The following is a 21,786-nucleotide window of genomic DNA, read 5'->3' as shown; positions in this document are numbered from 1 at the left end:
TATCCAAGTCAAATGAATAGATTTTGAATTTTTTATTTGTTTTTAGACGGGCTTAAAAATAAAGCATAGCCTTGATCCCAACTGAAATGTTATTGTATAATATGGCCCGGTCTGAATCAGACCCAGCCTGGCCAGGTCCACCCCCTACACAAGCCCAAACACTAATTTGAACAGTCGATGGACTTTTTAATATGCAGTGTAGGACTTGAATTCAAGTATTCAATCCATTACTGCTCCTGTTGCGGCCCAAGTGACGAATTATTATTATTATTATTTTTGTTTTTGTTTTTGTTTTGGTCTCTTATGCATTTTTAAATAATAACAATGTTTTACTTTTCACATATTTTACACTAAAATTTTAAAAATGATATTTTTAGAAAAATACACAAAAAGAATGAAAAAAATGAGTTAAAAAGCCTAGCATATATATTATGCTACAAATCTGTATATGTAGATCCTATTATATATATTGCTATCTACATACACATTGTACTCTTCACTTTTTCCAGTATAATAAAACTAGTATGAACCGTGAACATAATAAATAATCTTGTCAAACCGTGCAAATATGTGTCTGGTTTCTTGTGTGTAATTTCTCACTATTATTTGTGATTGAAATTTATTCCGCAACACATATATATAGTCAGCTCTTGAGTTGGTTTGAATTAGCTTGAGACTAACCAATGAATCGAAATAAATCATCCATTTGACTAACAGTTATTTTATGTACATATAATTCAATCACAGAATTGAACACCACTCTTTAATCTAAACAAAATCAAGAAATCTTTACGCTGTGTTTGGTTCGGGGATTTGGGAAGAGATTTGGAAAGAAAAAGGAAAAATGTGTGTGAAACTAGGTGAAATATAGGTATGTTTTATTCACATTTCACCTACCTTTACTATTTCTATTTCCAAATCTCTCCTCAAATCCCCCAACCAAACACAGCATTAGTGTTCAAAACTGAGAAATGCCCTGACAAAAGGGTGAATGAAAGAATGAATGAATATAGAGATACATACATATCACTCTCATCACACTCTGCATTTGCCAGAATTATTCAATTCCACCACCACCACCACCGCACTGATATTATCTTTGCTCCCCGAGCCATCTCTAGCTCGGTTAGTACTGCAGCTGCCTCAACAGCATGGCTTTCATTTACGCCCTCACTGAATCTGCTTTCGTTAAGTCTTCTCCTCTTCATTTTGCTATCTAGACATCTCTTGACGACCTAGCATGCAAAGTTGTTTGACACCACGTCCCATAAGCTGTCAGTTGCGAGAATCAGAAATTCATCTGTACTAGTTCTTCTGCTCACTCTGACTTTTGGTTTCGGTATTACAAATGGTTTGAAGTAGTGATCCCCTGAATCAATGGTTCATAATTTAGAAATATTGTTAAGTGTTTACATTTCTACAAAGCACCAAAAAGTATCTAGAAACAATGGTGAAATGGATTAGTGATTTGCTATGGTCTATGGCAATGCCCAACATGAACTCAATATTCAATAAAACCAATTTAAGTGCACAAAAGATTTCACAAAATGAAAAATAGATGAGAAATTGAATGCAATGCCTAACCTAAATGTTTAACATGAATATTTTCTAAAATAGAGATTTGGATGTTGGCATGGTTCTAAATAGAGATAAAAAATATGTTACCAGTTGTTTGTCACCATTTTATATCGCCTATTAACATGAATTCTTATGATTAATTCTCCCGTTTGGAGATAATTATTAAGAAATTAATGAAAACACATAACATCTTCTCATGTAATCTTTTTTTATTTTATTTACAGGTACATCGGAAATAAAAAAGGAGGGAAGAAGGTTAACCCCTCTCTCTCAAAATTCCTAGGATGTTCGTAACCAAGAGGCTGCGTATCTCCGTTGTAGGGTCATTCATTACAAGCAAGTCCTCCGGTTGCTTAGCTTCAAACTTTGTGAGGGTATTGGCATAAACATTGCCTTCTCTCATTGTCGTGTAATTTGGTGACATAAAATGATGGGGAAAAAAAAGGTGATATATGACAGTCCACTTCTAAATATTGGCATACCCATTTGTTTCTTTCGATGTCAATATACTGTAACAACCCCGACCTGTGATAAGCTACTAAACCTTATTTAAGAATGCTTAATCAGTAATTAAAATGAAGTTTTGAGTTAATTGCATGTGCTATGGGTTAATTGTGTTTATATCTATTCATGGTAGAAATATCTGTCTGTGTTTTTGTTTCGGTATGCGAATTGAAGGCCTAGTCGACATTCGATCATGAAATTGTCTAGGCTATGTGTAATTTGAGATTTTTAGAATTTTATGGTAGGTTTAATTAAAATTTGATTCGGAATCAAATTATTAGAATATAATAATGCCAATAGATTAGTCTTAAACCTAGTTTAATTAAACTTCACTAATTGACCTATATAAGGCTTATGTGTACACTTTAGAATCATCTCACCTTCATTTCTTTTAACACTAAAACGTGAGAGAGAGGGAGAGCTAGAGATTGAGACCAAAAAGAGGAAGATTGAGGAATTAGCTTGAACTTGAGCTAAAGACTTGAAATTTGGGAATAGCAACTTGGAATTCTTGCAAATTAAGACTTAAAGGTAAGACTTCAACTCTTTAGTTATGTAATTGAGTTGTTAAGTACATGAAATCAAGTGTAATAGGTGAATTAGCATGGGAATTGAGCTAAAAGAATGGAATTGGGAACCAATTCATGCATGCATGTGCATTCATGAAGTTTTAAAGTTATTTTCAAAAGAATTCTTTCATGCATGTGGTAATTCTAGTTTGGTTTTGAGAATTCGTCACATTCTATGTCATTTTACCTTATTTGATCATGTTTTGGAAGGTTAGAGTTCATACTATTGCATGCATATTATGTTTTCACAATTTCAAGTTTGATTTTGAACAATTGGCATGCTTTTGGGCCTTGATTTTGTGAAATGATCTTTAATTCATGTTGCTTTTTAAGTTTAGACGTGTTTTCTCAAGTTTTGGGCCCAAGGGATGCGTTTTGAAGCTTTGAATTTGAGTTTTGGAGCTTAGAGAGCAATCTGGAATTTCAGAATTCACACTTCTCGTATGAGCAGTGAGAGTTGCACTCGAGCGAAAAATGCAAGCTCCCAGTACTTTTGTAGAGTTTGGGGGTTGACTCGGGCGACAGAATCTGCCCTCGAACGACCACAATTTGTTTTGCACCTTGGCTTAAGCGACCAAGAGTTGTCTTGAGCGTAAAATTCGAGCTCCCAATACTTTTGTAGTCATGGGCCTAGGCTCGAACAACGGAACCTGCGCTCGAGCAACCACCCTTTGTTTTCCTTATTGGCTCGACCGACTAAGCCCTTCGCTCGAGCGTAAAATGAGAGCACTTAGAAGTTTTGCAGACCAAGGGGTCTGCTTGAGCGACCAAAGTTGCGTTCGAGCGAACTGTCCTATTTTTGAAAATTTGACTAAGTGTTTCAATTTACATTTTGGCATCCTCATTGTATCTTAGGCATTTCTAAGCATTAATTAAGACATAATAATGAGGACAAAGATTAGAAACACACCTAGAATGAGTTAAGTGTTTTTCGAGCGTGTGTTTCAATGTGTATCCACTATGTGTTTGTGTAGGTCACGCGCTATAGACTGTCTGATCCGTCTGTTCTGACTATTCTGATACCAGAACTATCTGTGAGTAATAACTCTGTAAAGCTATATTTGATTATAAATAATTTCAAAATGATAAGATATGATATGGTTTATGAAATGCTATTTTGTGAATCATGAATGAATGTCCAATATTCTGAAATGCATTTATGGCATTGTGGGGGCCGAATATTGGGAGTCGTAGAGATTCTGGAGAGTCGAACATTGAAGAATCAAGATTCGAAATATTCGGCCATTGCCACGGAAACTCGGACCCAACCTTATTCGGCTAGATAGTCGATTAAGCAAGGGGCCGAGTGAAGATCGGTTTATTACAAAATATGCCAAATAGGAGGTTGGATTTGGAACTAATCCTGAGGCCCAAAGAAGAAAAGATATAAATAGAAGAGACATCAGCCAGAAAGAGGTATGTGATAATTGTGGTGTTTAACTTAGAATACAAGTAATCTAGAACGAGAGACTGACTTGTCCTTCGGAGTGCTAATTCCGGCACCCCCGACCGGAGTGTTTATTTCCTTTCAGGTGCCTATCGGTGGATCACGAGCGTCCCCCAGGATTAGAAGAGTATTTCCAAAAACCACTTCCCCACAATTGGCACCGTCTGTGGGAATACTCAAGCATATCCATGGCAGACGTAACGGAGGACCCTCTAATAGTCACTGATGAAAACACGCAGGTAGACATTTTTACTCCAACAAACACGCACGGACCGGAGCTTATCCCAGCAAGACGCGTTTTGAACTTTGCCTCACCTTCGACTCCAGACCATGAGGCAATGCAAGCGATCATGGAGCAGGCAAAGCAAAATGAGCAGAGGTTGGAAAGCTTGATCGATGAGAACGAGCGCCTCCATCAGGATTTGGCTTTGGAGGTAGCAAAATCCAAACAAGCCGTGCCCCAAAATCCTAAGCGACCTTTGAAAGCAGGTGATCGACGACCTCGAGCCAGGCTTGAAGACACCGATAGCAGCTCCGACTTATTATCCTCGGATCCCAAGAAGAATGGACGATCTGAAGTTTCCAGTTCCTCCGAAGAAAGTCTGCATATAAAGTGGGCCCTCTCGTTCTACACCAGGCCATCAGAAGCGGTGGCACCTCCCGACACGACAAGAAGGGATAGACGGTGTGAATATCGTGAAGATCACGATCGTGACAGTAGCTATGCCATGAAAGACCTTCAGGAGTTGGCCCGAGATGTTCAGCCCCAGCACCATGCCCAAATGTGCGTAACCAGAGACCTCCGCTTGCAGTCATCCATATGATATACAGCTTGCCAACGCCCTCAGCTGTGTATACAATTCAAACACACCCTGCATCGCAAAAGCAACTCACGCCGGTGAAACGGCCGTATGAAGCTCTGAGTATCACCTTTGACGATTCTGATCTTATCGGCATAACAATCTCCCACATTGATCCACTGGTCATCGAACTACGTGTCAACCGATTTACTATCGAGCGCGTTCTCATAGACCAGGGAAGTACTTCTGAGGTTATGTATTACAAGACCTTCATCAAACTTGGCTTAAACGAATCAGACTTGTCTCCGGTTCCTTATCCATTATTCAGCTTCAACGCAAATCCAGAATATCCATTGGGGAAAATCATACTACCCGTCCGAACAGTGGATGTGGAATTCTTGGTCGTCAGGCTGCCTTCGCCGTACAATCTCATCATGGGGCGAACTTGGTTGCATACTATGTGGGTTGTCCCAAGCACCTATCATCAGTTTCTACGCTTTCCGATAGAATACGGCATCGAGCAGATCCGTGGTTCCCAACAATTGGCACAAGTATGCTATCTTCTCTCCGGAAAGACGCCAAAGGATTTGTAAGTTAATTCCATCAAGGTGATGGATCGTGAAAGCCTCGACGATGTCGGGCGGCTCTCGAATGAGAAAGCCACAGAAGACTTAGACCGAGTTGAGATTGACGGCAATCCAGAGAGATTCTTCATGGTCGGCGCCTCCCTGAATCAAGCCGATAGACAGCAGCTAGTATCCTTCCTGCTCGATAATCTTGATGTATTTGCATGGACTCCATATGAAATGCCGGGCGTCGACCCAACTGTTTTCGAGCATCGTTTGAATGTTGACCCTAAGTGCAAGCCGATCGTTCAGAAAAGCCGGCGATCTGCCGCAGAGCACACTACCGCCGTGATTGAAGAGGTTGACCGGCTGCTTGATGCAGGGACAATCAGGGAAGTTACCTACCCCACATAGCTCTCTAATACTATAGTTGTGAAGAAGAAGAACGGTACATGATGAGTCTGCGTTGATTTCACGAACCTAAACAAAGCCTGCCCCAAAGACTGTTTTCCTCTCCCAAGGATAGACCAACTGGTAGATGCTGCAGCACGCCATCAGCGCATGAGTTTCCTCGATGCTTACAGAGGCTACCATCAAATTGCCATACATCCGGAGGACCAAGAGAAAACCGCATTCATCACCCCAAGAGGAACCTACTGCTATAAGGTTATGCCTTTTGGGCTGAAGAACGCCGGGGCAACCTACCAGAGACTAGTCACCACCATGTTCAAAAAGCAACTCGGTCGCACAATGGAAATGTACATTGACGATATGGTGGTCAAGTCAAAGGTAAAGCAGAATCATATAGCCGATCTTGAAGAAACATTCGGCATCCTACGCAAATATGGAATGAAGCTGAACGCTTCCAAATGTGCCTTTGGAATCGGCTCTGGCAAATTCTTGGGATATATCGTCAATCACCAAGGAATCGAAGCTAACCCAAGGCAGATCACAGCAATCCTAGAGCTCAGCTCCACCCGATCAGTAAAAGAGGTGCAAAAGTTAATGGGGATGGTCGCCGCGCTCAACAGGTTCATCAGCCGTTCCATAGATCGTTGTTGACAATTCTTTCATACACTACGGCAGGGCAAGGCTTTCGAATGGTCCTCCGAATGCGAAGCCGCTTTCAACGGCCTTAAGACATACCTCCACTCAGTACCACTCTTGGCAACGCCCTCTCTTGGTGACCCGCTCATTATGTATCTGCCAATTTTCGACCGGACCGTCAGCGCCGTGTTGATAAAGGAAGAGCTGAGAGAGCAACGGCCGGTGTATTATGTGAGCAAGGCAATGGTTGATGCCGAAACATGCTACCTTCCGCTGGAAAAGCTCATCCTAGCCCTAGTCATGGCGGCGAGGAAACTAATGCATTACTTCTAGGGTCATAGCACTGGGGTGCTAACAGACTATCCCCTCCGGTCTGTACTACGCAGTGCAGAAACTTCCGGACGTGTTTCAAAGTGGGCTCTGGAACTTGGCCAATACGATATTCAATTTCTACCCTGAACCTCAATCAAAGGGTAGGTGCTTGCCGACTTTGTCGCCGAATTCACTGGTGTCCGGACCGGCTTCAAGCCTGACAAAATTCGACCGAAGCCAAACTGGAGGATTTATGTTGGGGATATTTGGCAGTTGTATTGCGATGGATTGTCCAATCAGCGGGGATATCACGATCGGCCAATCAAAGTCTCCGGATTCGGAGTGCCCTTCGTGGTTATCACGATCGGCCAATCAAAGTCTCCGGATTTGGAGTGCCCTTCATGGATATCACGATCGGCCACTCAAAGTCTCCAGATTTAGAGCTCCTTTGGCGTATGACGCCGTTGGGCTGGAAAAGCCTCCAGATTCGGAGCGCCCTTCGTGGATATCACGATCAGCCAATCAAAGTCTCCGGATTCGGGGTGCCCTTCGTGGATATCACGATCGGCCACTCAAAGTCTCTGGATTCGGAGCCCCTTCGGCGCATGACGCCGTTGGGCCGAAAAAACCTCCAAATTCGGAGTGTCCTTTGTGGATATCACGATTGGCCAATCAAAGTCTTCGGATTCGGAGCGCCCTTCGTGGATATCACGATTGGCCACTCAAAGTCTCCGGATTCGGAGCCCCTTCGGCGCATGACGCCGTTGGGCCGAAAAAGCCTCCGGATTTGGAGCGCTCTTCGTGGATATCACGATCGGCCAATCAAAGTCTCCAGATTCGAAGCGCCCTTCGTGGATATCACGATCGGCCACTCAAAGTCTCTGGATTCGGAGCCCCTTCGGCGCATGATGCCGTTGGGCTGAAAAAGCCTCCAGATTCGGAGCACCTTTCGTGGATATCACGATCGGCCAATCAAAGTCTCCGGATTCGGAGCGCCCTTCGTGGATATCACGACTGGCCACTCAAAGTCTCTGGATTCGGAGCCCCTTCGGCGCATGAGATCATCCAAGCCTGAGCTTGGAGCCGAATAAATACCTAAAGAAAATGCCGGATTCGGATTCTTATCAACACCGTTTTTGGGCAATGTAACGAGCATACTGAATAAATATTTAGTGACGTGCTCCATTAGGACGAGCCGACTAAAACCGTTTATTCAAACAATCTCTGTCCAATAAAGGACAAAACATACAAACATATATACGCCAAAGAATTACATAATTACGCAATTTGACAAGTAATTATAAGGCAACAGGAATATTAACAACATAGCATTTTATTCATCTGACAAGTAATTACATAATTTTCGACGCAATCCGCGCTTGAACATTACAACAAATGTTTTTATGCGGTCTCTCCCTCGTCATCGCTCTTTTCAACCTCAAAGGCGGAAAAGGGAAAATGATTGCGTCGATACCGCGGCAACGCCGAATCGACACCCTTTGCTTGAAGAGCCTCTGCGGCCTGATGTGCCGTGATCCAACCGTGCTTAAATCCCCGATTCTCGCATCGGCAGACCTCCTATGTAAGCTTCTCCTTCATTTTGTCGATCCCAACCTTCCGGCTCGCATGAAAGCCTTGCTCATAACCTTTGGATCTCGCATTTTCTATGGCAAACATGCTAGCCGTGTCTCGATCGGCAATGGCATGACTCAATAGCCGTTGGGTCACCCTTTCGTCCATGATTGGATTAGATCGACCCGCCATGTGCAGCTCGGCAGCTTTAGCCATCTTAAGCTCATTAAGTTCGCGCTCGACTTTCTCCACTCGAACCTCCGAACTGCGGACCCTTTCGTCCATCTTCTCTATCTCCTGCCGCGCGGCATGCAGGCGCATGCCGACTTCGTAAGTGGTGTACAGCCCCTTCATCGCCCCGTGGATTTCCTCTCGAAAGACGTCGAAATCTTGTCGGCCAACCATCGACTGCTGCACCTCCGGTGGAAAAATCTGTCGAGCAAATTTGACCGCCACCATTAGGTCCCTGATAATGGAGTCCGCCTCCGTCATCGGTTTGTTCCCCACGAAAATTGTGAAACTCAACGGTCGCGGTCGCGGAGAGCTTCCCCGTTGCTGTTTCTCCTTTTGGGGTGATCTGCTTCGACGACTTGGAGGCTGACATTTTTCCCGTTCTTTGGACACCCCACTTCCCGCACGGGTGGCTTCTCTGCCGCGATTCTTCGCAGTATCAAGCTCAGCCAAAGTTCGACCCTCGCCTCTGCTGTTGAAGAAAATTCTATTTGTCATTCGCAATAAGTTGCCTTGAAAACACAGTAAGCGAAGTTACTGGCGCAAACAGCCACCCCCTATTTGTTTCTAATACTTGCAGCGCCCCCGAGGCAATTTCATTAACGCTACTCTCCAAACGACAGGGTAGATTTATTAATCTAGCCGGCCGCGTACCCTGGCCTCATGCCGATCGATATGTGCCGCAGCCAGTTCACCAATTTTTGGCTTTTAAAACCTCCTAACTATCTAAACGGTATTTTTGATCAATGCCTTTGAAGTTCATGCACTGGTTGGGGCAAGGGCAGATTTATTAATCTAGCTGGCCGTGTACCCTGGCCTCATGCCGATCGATATGTGCCGTAGCCAGTTCATTCACCAATTTTTGGTGATTAAAACGGCCTAACTATCTAAACGGCAATTTTTGATCAATGCCTCTGAAGTTCATGCACTGGTTGGGGCAGGGGCAGATTTATTAATCTAGCCGGCCGCGTACCTTGGCCTCATGCCAATCGATATGTGCCGCAGCCAGTTCATTCACCAATTTTTGGCTTTTAAAATGGCCTAACTATCTAAACGGCAATTTTTGATCAATGCCTTTGAAGTTCATGCACTGGCTGGGGCAAGGGCAGATTTATTAATCTAGCCGGCCACGTACCCTAGCCTCATGCCAATTGATATGTGCCGCAGCCAATTCATTCACCAATTTTTGGCTTTTAAAATGGCCTAACTATCTAAACGGTAATTTTTGATCAATGCCTTTGAAGTTCATGCACTGGCTGGGGTAAGGGCAGATTTATTAATCTAGTCGGCCGTGTACCCTGGCCTCATGCCGATCGATATGTGCCGCAGCCAGTTCATTCACCAATTTTTGGATTTTAAAGCGTCCTAATCATTTAGTCGGTAATTATACCACATTTGACCCAAAGCAATTCCATTCATCAGTAACAGCGAGGTACAAAATGAATTTTCATTAAGTAAATTGGGCACAAATTGTAACCATTTTACATATGAAAATTACTAAGCAAAAAACTGTAAAAAGCTGAAAAATACACACAAATCCTAAAACAAAAAACAAGTGCCTTTGAAATCAGCCATCGGAATCAGACTCCAGCGGCTCAACCACCACTTGCTCATATGGAATTGGTGCAGCCAAAGACACATTAGCGGCAGCAAGGATTTTGAGCCAGCCATGTTTAAAGCCACGATTCTCAAACTTGGGGACTTCGTCTACGTATTCATCATAAGCAGATTTTTTCCCAGCATCAAATGCGCTGGAAGCCTTCAGGTCAGCTGTTTCCTTTGCCGCCTTCATCTCTTCCAACTCAGCCTTCAATTTAGAATTCGCCTCCTAGGCCAATTTAAGCGCGGGTCGCTCGCATTCGCCCTCTCCTCGGCGACCGATCTCAAATCTTCACCATTACGGGCTTTCTCCAACTCGGCCTCGGCACGAGCGCCCTCGATCTGCGCCCTACTCCTTTGGCCCTCAACCTCCGCTTGTAAACGGCCAATCTGCTCCACGGCATCATGATAGCGACGGCCCATGTCGGCTATCCTTCCGACGGTTTGCAAAACCAAAATAATGTGTAAGGAGAAAAGACAGAGTCAAGATATCTACCAAAAGAGCCGATTGCTCGGCCAACGCGATTGCGACCAGATCCGGCTCCGCCCAAAAAGTCGCCTTATCAACAGGCAGTGAAATGGACGTTGCCAAACTAAGTGCAACTGCTGGATCTTTGATTACCGAAGCAACGGAGAAGATCGGTGTATTTTTCATCTTCGGCTGAATAACAAAAGGTACAATCGCATCTGATTTCTCCAAACGAGGCTGTTTGTCGGCGCGATCTTCTTCTGAGCTGGTCTCGACATCGGCAGGTGCTTCTCCACCCTTTGCTCAGCTTCTACACTGGCCTGCACCAAGGGTTCCGTTTCAGTGCTTCCTCATTTTTCCGTCACTTCCTCAATAACGGTCAGGGAGGACTGAGACTGAGACTGAGATTCGGCAGCCTGAATCTCCTCCGCCCTTCGCCGCGCAGCTACCCTTTCCGCGTTCGCTTTCTTGGCAAGCTTAATGAGGCTCAGCCCAGCCATATCTTCTGGGTACGCGCCGGCAAGATCCTCCAGACCCTGAAAAATATCGTCAAGTGGACGGTCCTCTCGACTCGAAGTGGACGGATTATCAGCCGAATTGAGGTCGGCTTCCTCAAATGCTAATTTCAAAGCCTCATCAACCTCTGTTTCGGCTTCGTCTGATTCGGCGGTCTCAGCTATTTCCGATCGCTCCGAATCTGATTCCTCGCAACCGACTTGCCTCAAATTTTTGATGTCAGTCAAGATATGGGCGACAAGAAACTCCTTACCAATCGAAATTGGGATATTTTCTGCCGTCGAAAAGGTTGTATAAGTCGGCTCGTAGCGGAGCAAAACGTGGGCTGCCCTCCCTTGCTTTTGAAGACTCTATCGGCCGAAGTACTTGAGCGCAATCTTGATTTCTGAAAGGACGGCGTCGTCAGTTGAGGTCAAGATTTTCTTCAAATCGTTCCCTGCAAAAGCAAAACCATAAGGTCCCAAAAATGAAGCTTTATAAATTTAACAAATGAATAAAAGATGATACTCGGCCACCTGGTTCACCCCTCCGTCTAGGAATATGATCAAGGCGATCCTCTCCTTCGCCGAATTCCCAGTTTCCTTGGACGACGACCATAACATCATCGACTCGCTTTCCAGAGCTGGAAACATAGTCACTAGTTGATGGTCGATGTCTTTGGCTCTAAGGAAATAACGCCCGTGCCGACCAGAAGACTTAGCCAAGGCGTAGCAATGCCGAATAGCAGGGATGCCAAGGTTAAGCCCAAGGCGGTGGTTTAGTGCGACAATCCCCATCACAATCCTAAAGAAATTGACGTTGGGCTGCGAAGGGATTAACTTCCAATGGCAAAGCACGGCCCTAAGGAGTGGGTGAAAGGGGAAACAGACCCCGCCCTCTGCGATTGATAGAAGAGGGAAGACGATTGTGGTTTCATCAACTGTCACGACCCAAACCCGCCCCTATGGGTTTAGCACCATAACCGGCCAGTAATCCGAGATTCCCGAAGGCCTGCGTAGCAGTAATACAGTAATACAGAGTATAGGGGTTGGCGGAAGCCAAAACAGTAATTAAAAGATGTCCAATGAGTTGTGACAGTCAGCATGCAAAAAGACTTTTCATAACATATATGCATCCAGAACAAAACAGTATTTACATACCTATACAAGCATTCAGGACAGGGACCCAATCCCTATTAAGACAGTACAGTACAAAAACATTCAGTCTATATAGATTATAAACAAACAGAGCCAAAAAGGGGAAATCTAAAACACCCCAAGCAGCCTCAGCTTAAACAGTTCTGGAACCTCAAAGTGAGGCACAAAGGTTGGCTTGACAAAACTGGAGTTTATCCCGACGCTCCTAGCAACGGTCCGGTGCCTGTACACCTACATATATATATATGAGCAGTGAGCTAAAGCCCAGTGAATAACATATGCGTAAAGAGGTTAAGAATGAATGCCCTTTCAATATTAAAAACAGTCATTTAAACAGTATATCAGTCATTTAGTTTGTGGCTCATATTTCAGGCCATAATAGTCATTCAGAAACTATAATAGTCATATGTGGTACATCCAATAGCAAAACAGTACAGTAGGTCTTTTCAGACCGAACAGTCAGTTGATGGCCATCATATCAGTAAACAGTAGTGGTTCCAACATGGGAACCGACAGAGATCTCTGTGACAGTAGCAGTACAGTATAGTAACAGTAGGTTGCTATGGATGCCACGAATACAGTTCACAAATAGGACATCATTCATTCAGCAACAGTATTATTTCAGAAAACAGTACAGTTCAATTGTTCAGAAGGTAATCATTTTTGAACATATCTTTATAACATTGTTACTCACAGAGTTCTGGGCTACAGATAAGCTAGAGCGCGTCTCCGAATGCCAACCCTATACAGTTACAGAATGAACACACACTAAGCTACACAGTTGGAAAACAATAACTTAATCCCTAACTCGACTCGGTGTGGTCCTACATCAATATCCTCATTAAGATGCCTTAAACTAGGCCTAAGAATGTCTAGGATGAAATGAGGATGCAAGGATGCACTTAGAAAACATTTTCAAGATTTTCAGAAAACAGAGGTCCGGTATCAGAGCACTCTGTCATGACCCAAACCCGCCCCTATGGGTTTAGCACCGTAACCGGCCAGTAATCCGAGATTACCGAAGGCCTGCTTAGCAGTAATACAGAGTACAGGGGCTAGCGGAAGCCAAAACAGTAATTAAAAGATGTCCAATGAGCTGTGACAGTCTGTATGCAAAAAGAATTTTCATAACATATATGCATCCAGAATAAAACAGTATTTACATACCTATACAATCATTCAGGACAGGGACCCAATCCTTATTAAGACAGTACAGTACAAAAACATTCAGTCTATATAGATCATAAACAAACAGAGCCAAAAAGGGGAAATCTAAAACACCCCAAGCAGCCTCAGCTTGAACAGTTCTGGAACCTCAAAGTGAGGCACAAAGGTTGGCTTGACAAAACTGGAGTTTATCCCGACGCTCCTAGCAACGGTCCGATGCCTGTACACCTACATATATATATGAGCAGTGAACTAAAGCCCAGTGAGTAACATATGCGTAAAGAGGTTAAGAATGAATGTCCTTTCAATATTGAAAACAATTATTTAAACAGTATATCAGTCATTCAGTTTGTGGCTCATATTTCAGGCCATAACAGTCATTCAGAAACTATAATAGTCATATGTGGTACATCCAATAGCAAAACAGTATAGTAGGTCTTTTCAGACCGAACAGTCAGTTGATGGCCATCATATTAGTAAACAGTAATGGTTCCAACATGGGAACCGACAGAGATCTCTGTGACAGTAGCAGTACAGTACAGTAACAGTAGGTTGCTATGGATGCCACGAATACAGTTCACAAATAGGACATCATTCATTCAGCAATAGTATCATTTCAGAAAACAGTACAGTTCAATTGTTCAGAAGATAATCATTTTTGAACATATCTTTACAACATTGTTACTCACGGAGTTCTGAGCTACAGATAAGCTAGAGCGCGTCTCCGGATGCCAACCCTACACAGTTACAGAATGAACACACACTAAGCTGTACAGTTGGGAAATAATAACTTAATCCCTAACTCGACTCGGTGTGGTCCTACATCAATATCCTCATTAAGATGCCTTAAACTAGGCCTAAGAATGCCTAGGATGAAATGAGGATGCAAGGATGCACTTAGAAAACATTTTCAAGATTTTCAGAAAACAGAGGTCCCGCTCGAGCGTGGGTTTCCCCGCTCGAGCGGACATGCAAACAAAATTCTACGCTCGAGCGTAAACCTTCCCGCTTGAGCGGTCTGCAAAACGTGGCAAAAGTACTGGATGGGTGAAAATCACGCTCGATGGGCGCTCGACACTTGCTCGAGCGTGTGACACAACTCCCCGCTCGAGCGTACATTCTTCCGCTCGAGCGAACTGTAAAACAAATGAAAGTGCTGGGAACACGATTTTCCCGCTCGAGCGCCGGTAACCCCGCTCGAGCGGAAGTCCAAATTCTGGAAATTCCAGATTCGAACCTCAAGCTCAAAACCAAGTTTTAAAACACCAAATTCGATCCTCTTGGGCCAATTTTCTGGAAAACTCTTGTAAACTCATAATATAACATGATTCAAAGCTCAATTTGTAAAATCAAAGCGCAAAGGTAGTTCAATTAAACACAACTTCAAACCAATCTCATGAACATGATGTAAAACATAACATGCATGGATTTAATCAACCTCAAGACTTTTATTACAAGAACAAATGAGCCAATCCTTTCAAAATCATGAGGAATTCATGAACTAGAACTATAATATGAACATGCATGTGGAATTCCATGGACAAAAATCCTCAAAACTCAAGAATGGCAACATGCATGCATGAATTCCTATTCAATTCAACATGTTAAGCTAATTTTGACTCCAATTTTCAATATAACAAGAATCAAGCAAGAACTAACTTAAAGACAAGTTTAAGAAGGTGGATTCTCTACCTTAGACCTTGAATATCAAGTGTAGGAAGCTCAACTATGAAATCAACCTTCAGTTTCTTTAATTTACCAAGCAATTCACAAGATGGAACTCAATTTCTCTCACTCTCTCCCTCTCTTCTCTCTTAGTCGGTTTGTCTCAAGAAAATGGCTGACGAAAAGTGATGCCAACGTATGTAATTGAAGACTAAACAATAGCCTAGCTAAGTCCACTAGATGGCAAATTAGTAAAATGGCCTAACTTATGTAATTTAGCTTATTTAATCTAATTTAATCATATAGAATCACATTTCAATTAAATATACCATAAAATCACATAAATCCTAATTAGCATAAAACATTAATCCATTTCAGATTCAGTTGCCGATAAGGCCTCCAATCTGCAGTTTAAAGCATAAAACATGAATAGATAATTTAACAGTCAACAGATAGATATGCATTTAAACTAGCACATTCAATCGATCAGTTCAGTATTTCAGTCAGTCAGTCAATTAACATGCTTAATCGTAGATTAACACTAATCAGCAGTGTTATCAGTAAACAGTGGTGAGGGTTGTTACATCAACCCTCTCCATATCAAGGGTGTCGTCTGCCACAAAAGACAGACGGACGTCATCAAGGATGGAAAAATGTCATCGGAAGCCAGAAATTCGATCCGGTGAGAGGAGATCTTTTAAATGTTTCGCCATTCTCCCCAGCTAATATGATTATGCTAAGCCAAAGAAAAAAGCAAGGAAAGAAATTCAAAGCAAAGAAGGAGAGAACTTATAAGTGGCGAAGGAGGTAGAGAAGAGTAGGAGGTCGCAGAGGTAGTTCGGAAGGCAATCCAGCGACGGGCGTCTAAAAGCGTGTATCTATTTGAAAAGACGTCGAAATTTTAAATCACAATAAATGAGAGTGTACGAAGAGACGGGAAGTTGAAATGATAACCGAGAAGCGTGTGGACAGACATTCGCGTTGGAATACGGTCAGCTGCCGATTTTCGGCTCTGACTCTTCGAGTTCAAAGCCAAACACTCCGGCCAACTGCCGCTAGTGGAGTGCTTGGAGGGCGATTGTGGGGGCCGAATATTGGGAGTCGTAGAGATTTCGGAGAGTCGAACATTGAAGAATCAAGATTCGAAATATTCGGCCATTGCCACGGAAACTCGGACCCAACCTTATTCGGCTAGATAGTCGATTAAGCAAGGAGCCGAGTGAAGATCGGTTTATTACAAAATATGCCGAATAGGAGGTTGGATTTGGAACTAATCCCAAGGCCCAAAGAAGAAAAGATATAAATAGAAGAGACATCAGCCATAAAGAGGTATGTAATAATTGTGGTGTTTAACTTAGAATACAAGTAATCTAGAACGAGAGACTGACTTGTCCGTCGGAGTGCTAATTCCGGCACCCCCCACCGGAGTGTTTATTTCCTTTTAGGTGCCTATCGGTGGATCACGAGCGTTCCCCAGGATCAGAAGAGTATTTCCAAAAACCATTTCCCCATAGGCATCATTTGCTGACGTAGCCCTCGCTCGAGGGAAACAATACTGTGGCCAATATGCACGTGGCCCTCGCCCGGGGGAAACAATACCGTGGCTTATGATCATATGGCCCTTGCTTGGGGCAAACAATAATGTGGTCTATGTTCACGTGGCCCTCACCTGAGGGATACAATATCATTGCTACTTGTGCACAAGGTTTTGACCTTTATGGTCGTCGGTACCGGCTATACATGTGGGTCTCAGGACCAATTTGATCTGATAGCTAATAGATGTACCATATATAACTGCTTATGACTTTTGGATAAGTATGTGAATCTGAATCTGTTTCTGATATGAACTCTGATTTCTAAATCTGTTTTGGACATCATTCGTAAACCCTTTACTCTATTGTTATTCACTAGGTTCCAACTCACCGTATTATTTATATATGTAGGTGACCAGGTGCGTGACCAAGCTCAGAGTTGATTGCCTGGAGTTTTGTTTTGTTAGCTATCCACTGTGCCTCCTAAGGAGGTTCCTATTTGAGAAGTGGTCCAGTTTAAGACTTGTTTTTGTATTTCTTCTGTTATTGGCTGAGCATATCTTTTGTGTATCTATATATATGGTGACGCGAGGTTGATGTCACAAACTTGTAAATTAAGTTTTAAATTTTCTGTCCCATGTATGTCTGCACAGCTCTATGGATGTGAAATTTGTATATGAGCTTCCGTTAACCCTTTTTTATTTGATTATTGACAAGAGGCCTTCGGTAATCTCAGGATTACTGGCCGGTTACGATGCTAAACCTATAGGGGCAGGTTTGGGTCGTGACATATACTCTGTTATATCAATGAGAATAAAAATGACATGCATATCAGCTGATTTGTAATATGTATGTTCATAGGCAATGCATGATTCAATTCACAACCAATACGATTGGTTCATAGCTGATACAACCGATTTAAATGCTATAAAACTCAATCATGATTTTTCAAAGAATCAGCTCAATAACAGTTATTTCTAGGCAGGGTTTACAAAAAGCAGCTCAAACACAGAGAGCTAATTACATGGAGAACACAAATGTTAAATGGACACCAAGAAGACAATCCAATTTACCTAATCTAAAGCAATCAACCACTCAAAATCACAAAATTAGTTTTTGGTTAATTTGTTGGGAAACATGTATGATCTATGTATCAATGAAATCGTAAACTAAATCTGTAAATCATAACAACGTTTTATATACCTATAGATCTCGATATAGCAAGAACTCAAAAGACTCGACGCCCATTCCAGTTTATAACCCTTCCACCAGCACCTTCGATTCTCTCCAGCTCATCAGGTCTATTAGGCTGTGCAAAAAAATGATCATATCAACAAAAATAGTCTAGAATTGTGAAATAAGTGGGAGATTAAAATAGATCTTTAAAAAAAAATAAATATATAGGACGTTTGATTCATCAAAACCAATATATTGATATCTTGATAAGTTTATGGGTTTAGAGTTATTGATGCAATCTGTCCTTACAGATTAATTGATTATTCAATTTACACAAATCAAATGCATGATTTGTGGCTTGAATTTGGATCATTGATTAGGCTTAATCCCTATAATTACAAGATATGATCGTATTCTTCACCTATAAATATAGGTGTTTTCGTGTATGTAAATTATTTGAGTGAATCAAATATAATGTAACTGACTGACATTTTGGTTTGTGGGCATACACACAATGTGCTCAACTACATAAATTAGCGTTCTTCATTTTTCTTAAAACTTACATAATTAAGATCATGACTCATTCAATGAATAAAAATCTCTCATTCGTAATCACATTAACAAATTTTACAAGTTTTAAATTTTAATAAATATTATAAAATTATGATCTCTATTAAGATCAAAATTATACTACTTCAAATTACCTTATGATCATCGGATAGAGATATTGCAACACCTCCTCGAGACAGCACAACTCTCGAATCGCCGCAAGTCACAACCACAACCTCCTCCTCTCCCACCACCACCACCACCGCCGTCGAACCTACCGTCACCACCAACAACACCGCTGTACTCTTCGGCGCCCTTCCATAATCACACACTTCCTCATCCATCTTTTTAAAACACCCCACTATCACCTTCTTCCAATCTAACGATGTCATTTCCACTCCATCTTCTTCCTCTTCTTCAATCTCTTTCACTAGTAATCGGTGTAACCGGTCACGACAAGCGTGCGCGACACGTGAGCCTCCATGTCCATCGTACACTCCGAAGAAATCAAAATCTCTCGAATATCTGATTAGAAGCCCTAGCTTCACTCTCAGGGCATCCTCTATTTCTCTTCTTCGTCTGATCACCGAAATCGATCTATATGACAAGCACGTAATGCTCCAAGTCGAATCTCAAACACATGCATAAGCTAAGCCCAACACGGTATAGCTTAGCCCAAGCTTAGGATTAAGTACAAGTTAAAGTCTAAGACCAAACCTAGCGTATGCACAAGCACAAGCACAAGCACAAGCCTAGGCTCAATCCAAACCAAGACTAACTCGAAATCTAAGCCCAATTTTATTGATGCCCACTTTATGAAACAATTCTCATTCATAACTTAATAGTTTTGGCCCATCATTTTTATATTGTAATCTTCTTACTTAAGAAAATACAAAACCACTCGGACCCACCTCAATGGGTTGTTCGGTTCCACTTTAATTTAGAGTTAAAGTTGTTGAAAAATCATTCACTGTGTTTGGTTTCAATTTTTTGAATTCAATTTTCTGAAAATTGAGTTTCTTGTTTTTCGTATTTTTTTTTAAATTTTTATTTTTAGTGAATGTTTTAAAAATTGTAAGTATTTTTTTTTTACTTTTTTATATGCACCTTACTTAGATATATTTAAAAAGTAAAATATTTGTAAAAAAATATTTTAAAAAATCAATAAATACACAAGAATCTGAAAAATGTACTGAATTTTTATTTTATTTTATTTTTTATATTTTTGGTATTTAGTGAATTTTTTAAAGATTTTTTTCACAAATATTATACTTTTTAAGTGTATTTATATTAGTTGTATCTAAAAATTAAAAAAATTAAGTAAAAAAAAAAAAAAACATGAAACATAAAAAATTTCAATTTTTTGAAAAGTGAATCTTGAGTTTTAAAACCAAACAAGTTGATTAATTTCCAACACAACTACCATCCACTACCGACCACCCCTCTCTCTCTCTCTCTCTCTCTCTCGCTCTCGACTTCAATTGCTCTCAGCCTCTTTTACCTTCCTTTTCCTTTGATTTTAATGTGAGCAAGAGCCAAGAGATTAATAGAAGAATAAGAAAACAGAGTGGTGTGGATGTAACTATCAGAATTGTGGATAAAATATTTCTTTAAATTTAAATTATTTTAGGTGATGAAATCTCTATTTTGGAGGCAACACAACCCATCTCTGTTTTCTTACTAAGTTCAGTTGAGAGTAGTGGTTCTGCTTCTACAAACTAGGTTAGAGCAAAAAGAAAAAAAAGGTAGTTTTTGTGTGTGGAGGGGAAGGGGAGGAGAGGGGGAAAAATGTGGGTGAAAAGATGTGGAGTTTGTGTCAAAATGGAGGTCTTGTGGGTTTTGATCACTAGAGTTTTAAAGAAAGAGAGTGAACATGGTGCTTTTGAACCCACCATGTCCTACCATTCTTGTTTCTCAGTCTAGTGCAATGACTCGCGATCTACAATAGCAGAAAATGGGGTTCGACTTGCAATGACGAGGTTCATGAAAGAGGGTAGGTGGTTCATGGTGGTTGGTGGAGAAGTGACGGTGATGGTGTAGAGGTCAGTTCTCCAATCACCTATTCTTAAGAGTGTAAAAATGGCCCGTGGCTCGTGTGCGGCCCGAGATGGGCCTGATCCAATTAGACTCGAGCCCAGCTTGGGACAGTGCGCTTGGGCCATCATTTTGAAGCCCGGCCTGACAAATGGTCCTGGCCGAGGTCCAATGTCATTTTTGGTGCAAAAAAATAAAACTTTTGGTGAAAAAAAATAACAAAATAGAAAAAAATGTTCAAGTTGAGCCCAAGCTCGAGCGCAGGCCCACTAGCCAGCCCAAGGCCCAAATATCCCCCGGGCCTAGGCTTGGGCTTAATTTTTTGGCCCGTGGGCCGGCCTGAATTTTGGCGAGAGCTTACGAGGCCCAACATGGGCCTGTTTGAGCTTGGGTCAGGTCAAATTTACACCTCTACCCATTCCCTTCTTTTTTTCTTCACAATTCATATTTGAGAGAGGAGAGAGAGAGAGAGAGAGAGAGAGAGACCACTGTTTGTTTAAGAGAAAGAGAGAAAAGAGGGAGAGAGAACTGCTGGTGTAGACAAACAGAGCAAAGAAATACGTGGGTCTTTTTTTGCTTTTGTTGGTGCCACGTAATTTGGGCATAGTCGGGCTAAGGATTTTGTGTAGACCAAATATTATTGTTAAAATAACTATAATTTTACATTCATTTTTCATAACCATTAGATAAGAAATGAAAATCTTTCATTACATGAATAGAATGGAGAGTAAGTTTATGCAAAATATTGTTTATTTAGCAAAAATTGTTTAATTTGCACCGATTCACTTGGTAATTGCTAGTTAATTTGATATTAATTTCAAATTTATAATCCATCTATGAAATCCTCCCCTTCTACTAGGAGTGTCCACGATGTAGTTTAGTTGGTTTGAGAGTAAAATTATAACTCAAACCGTGAATAGTAGATTGGCAAATAATCAGATCAAGGTTTGGGCAGTTTGGAGCGTTTTCAATTTGCTAGTTTATTGAAGAATATTTTTAAACAATTATCAATTATTTGCATAATATATAACACTAAGTTGCATAATATATTTCATATACATAATACAAACTAATTTTACATATATTTTTCATAAATATAACTACTAATTTGTAATAAATTTCACATAAATCTCTCTCACACTCATTTTTACTTTGATATTTCATTAAGAATTGAAAAAATGTATGTATTAACTATAACAGAGTGGTTTTGAAGGCGAATATAAATTTCAAAGTTTAATCCGTAGTTAGTAGATGAAATGGTGAGAATTGGGCAGTTTTAGCGAATTACAGCCTTACCCTCTGCCATAGTTAATACGT

General features: G+C 41.5%; 1 pseudogene; it reads right to left on the bottom strand.

The window, feature by feature from the left end:
- Window positions 1-1,035: 1,035 nt before the first annotated feature.
- Window positions 1,036-21,775, bottom strand: LOC145797598 (protein phosphatase 2C 51-like; annotated as a pseudogene).
- Between the last annotated feature and the right edge of the window lie 11 nt (window positions 21,776-21,786).

The sequence above is a fragment of the Camellia sinensis genome, chromosome 8, assembly GCF_055761805.1.
Source record: "Camellia sinensis isolate YWXY chromosome 8, ASM5576180v1, whole genome shotgun sequence".
NCBI lineage: Eukaryota > Viridiplantae > Streptophyta > Magnoliopsida > Ericales > Theaceae > Camellia > Camellia sinensis.
Note: the sequence above shows the minus strand (reverse complement) of the source record. Positions and strands in the feature narration are given on the sequence as shown.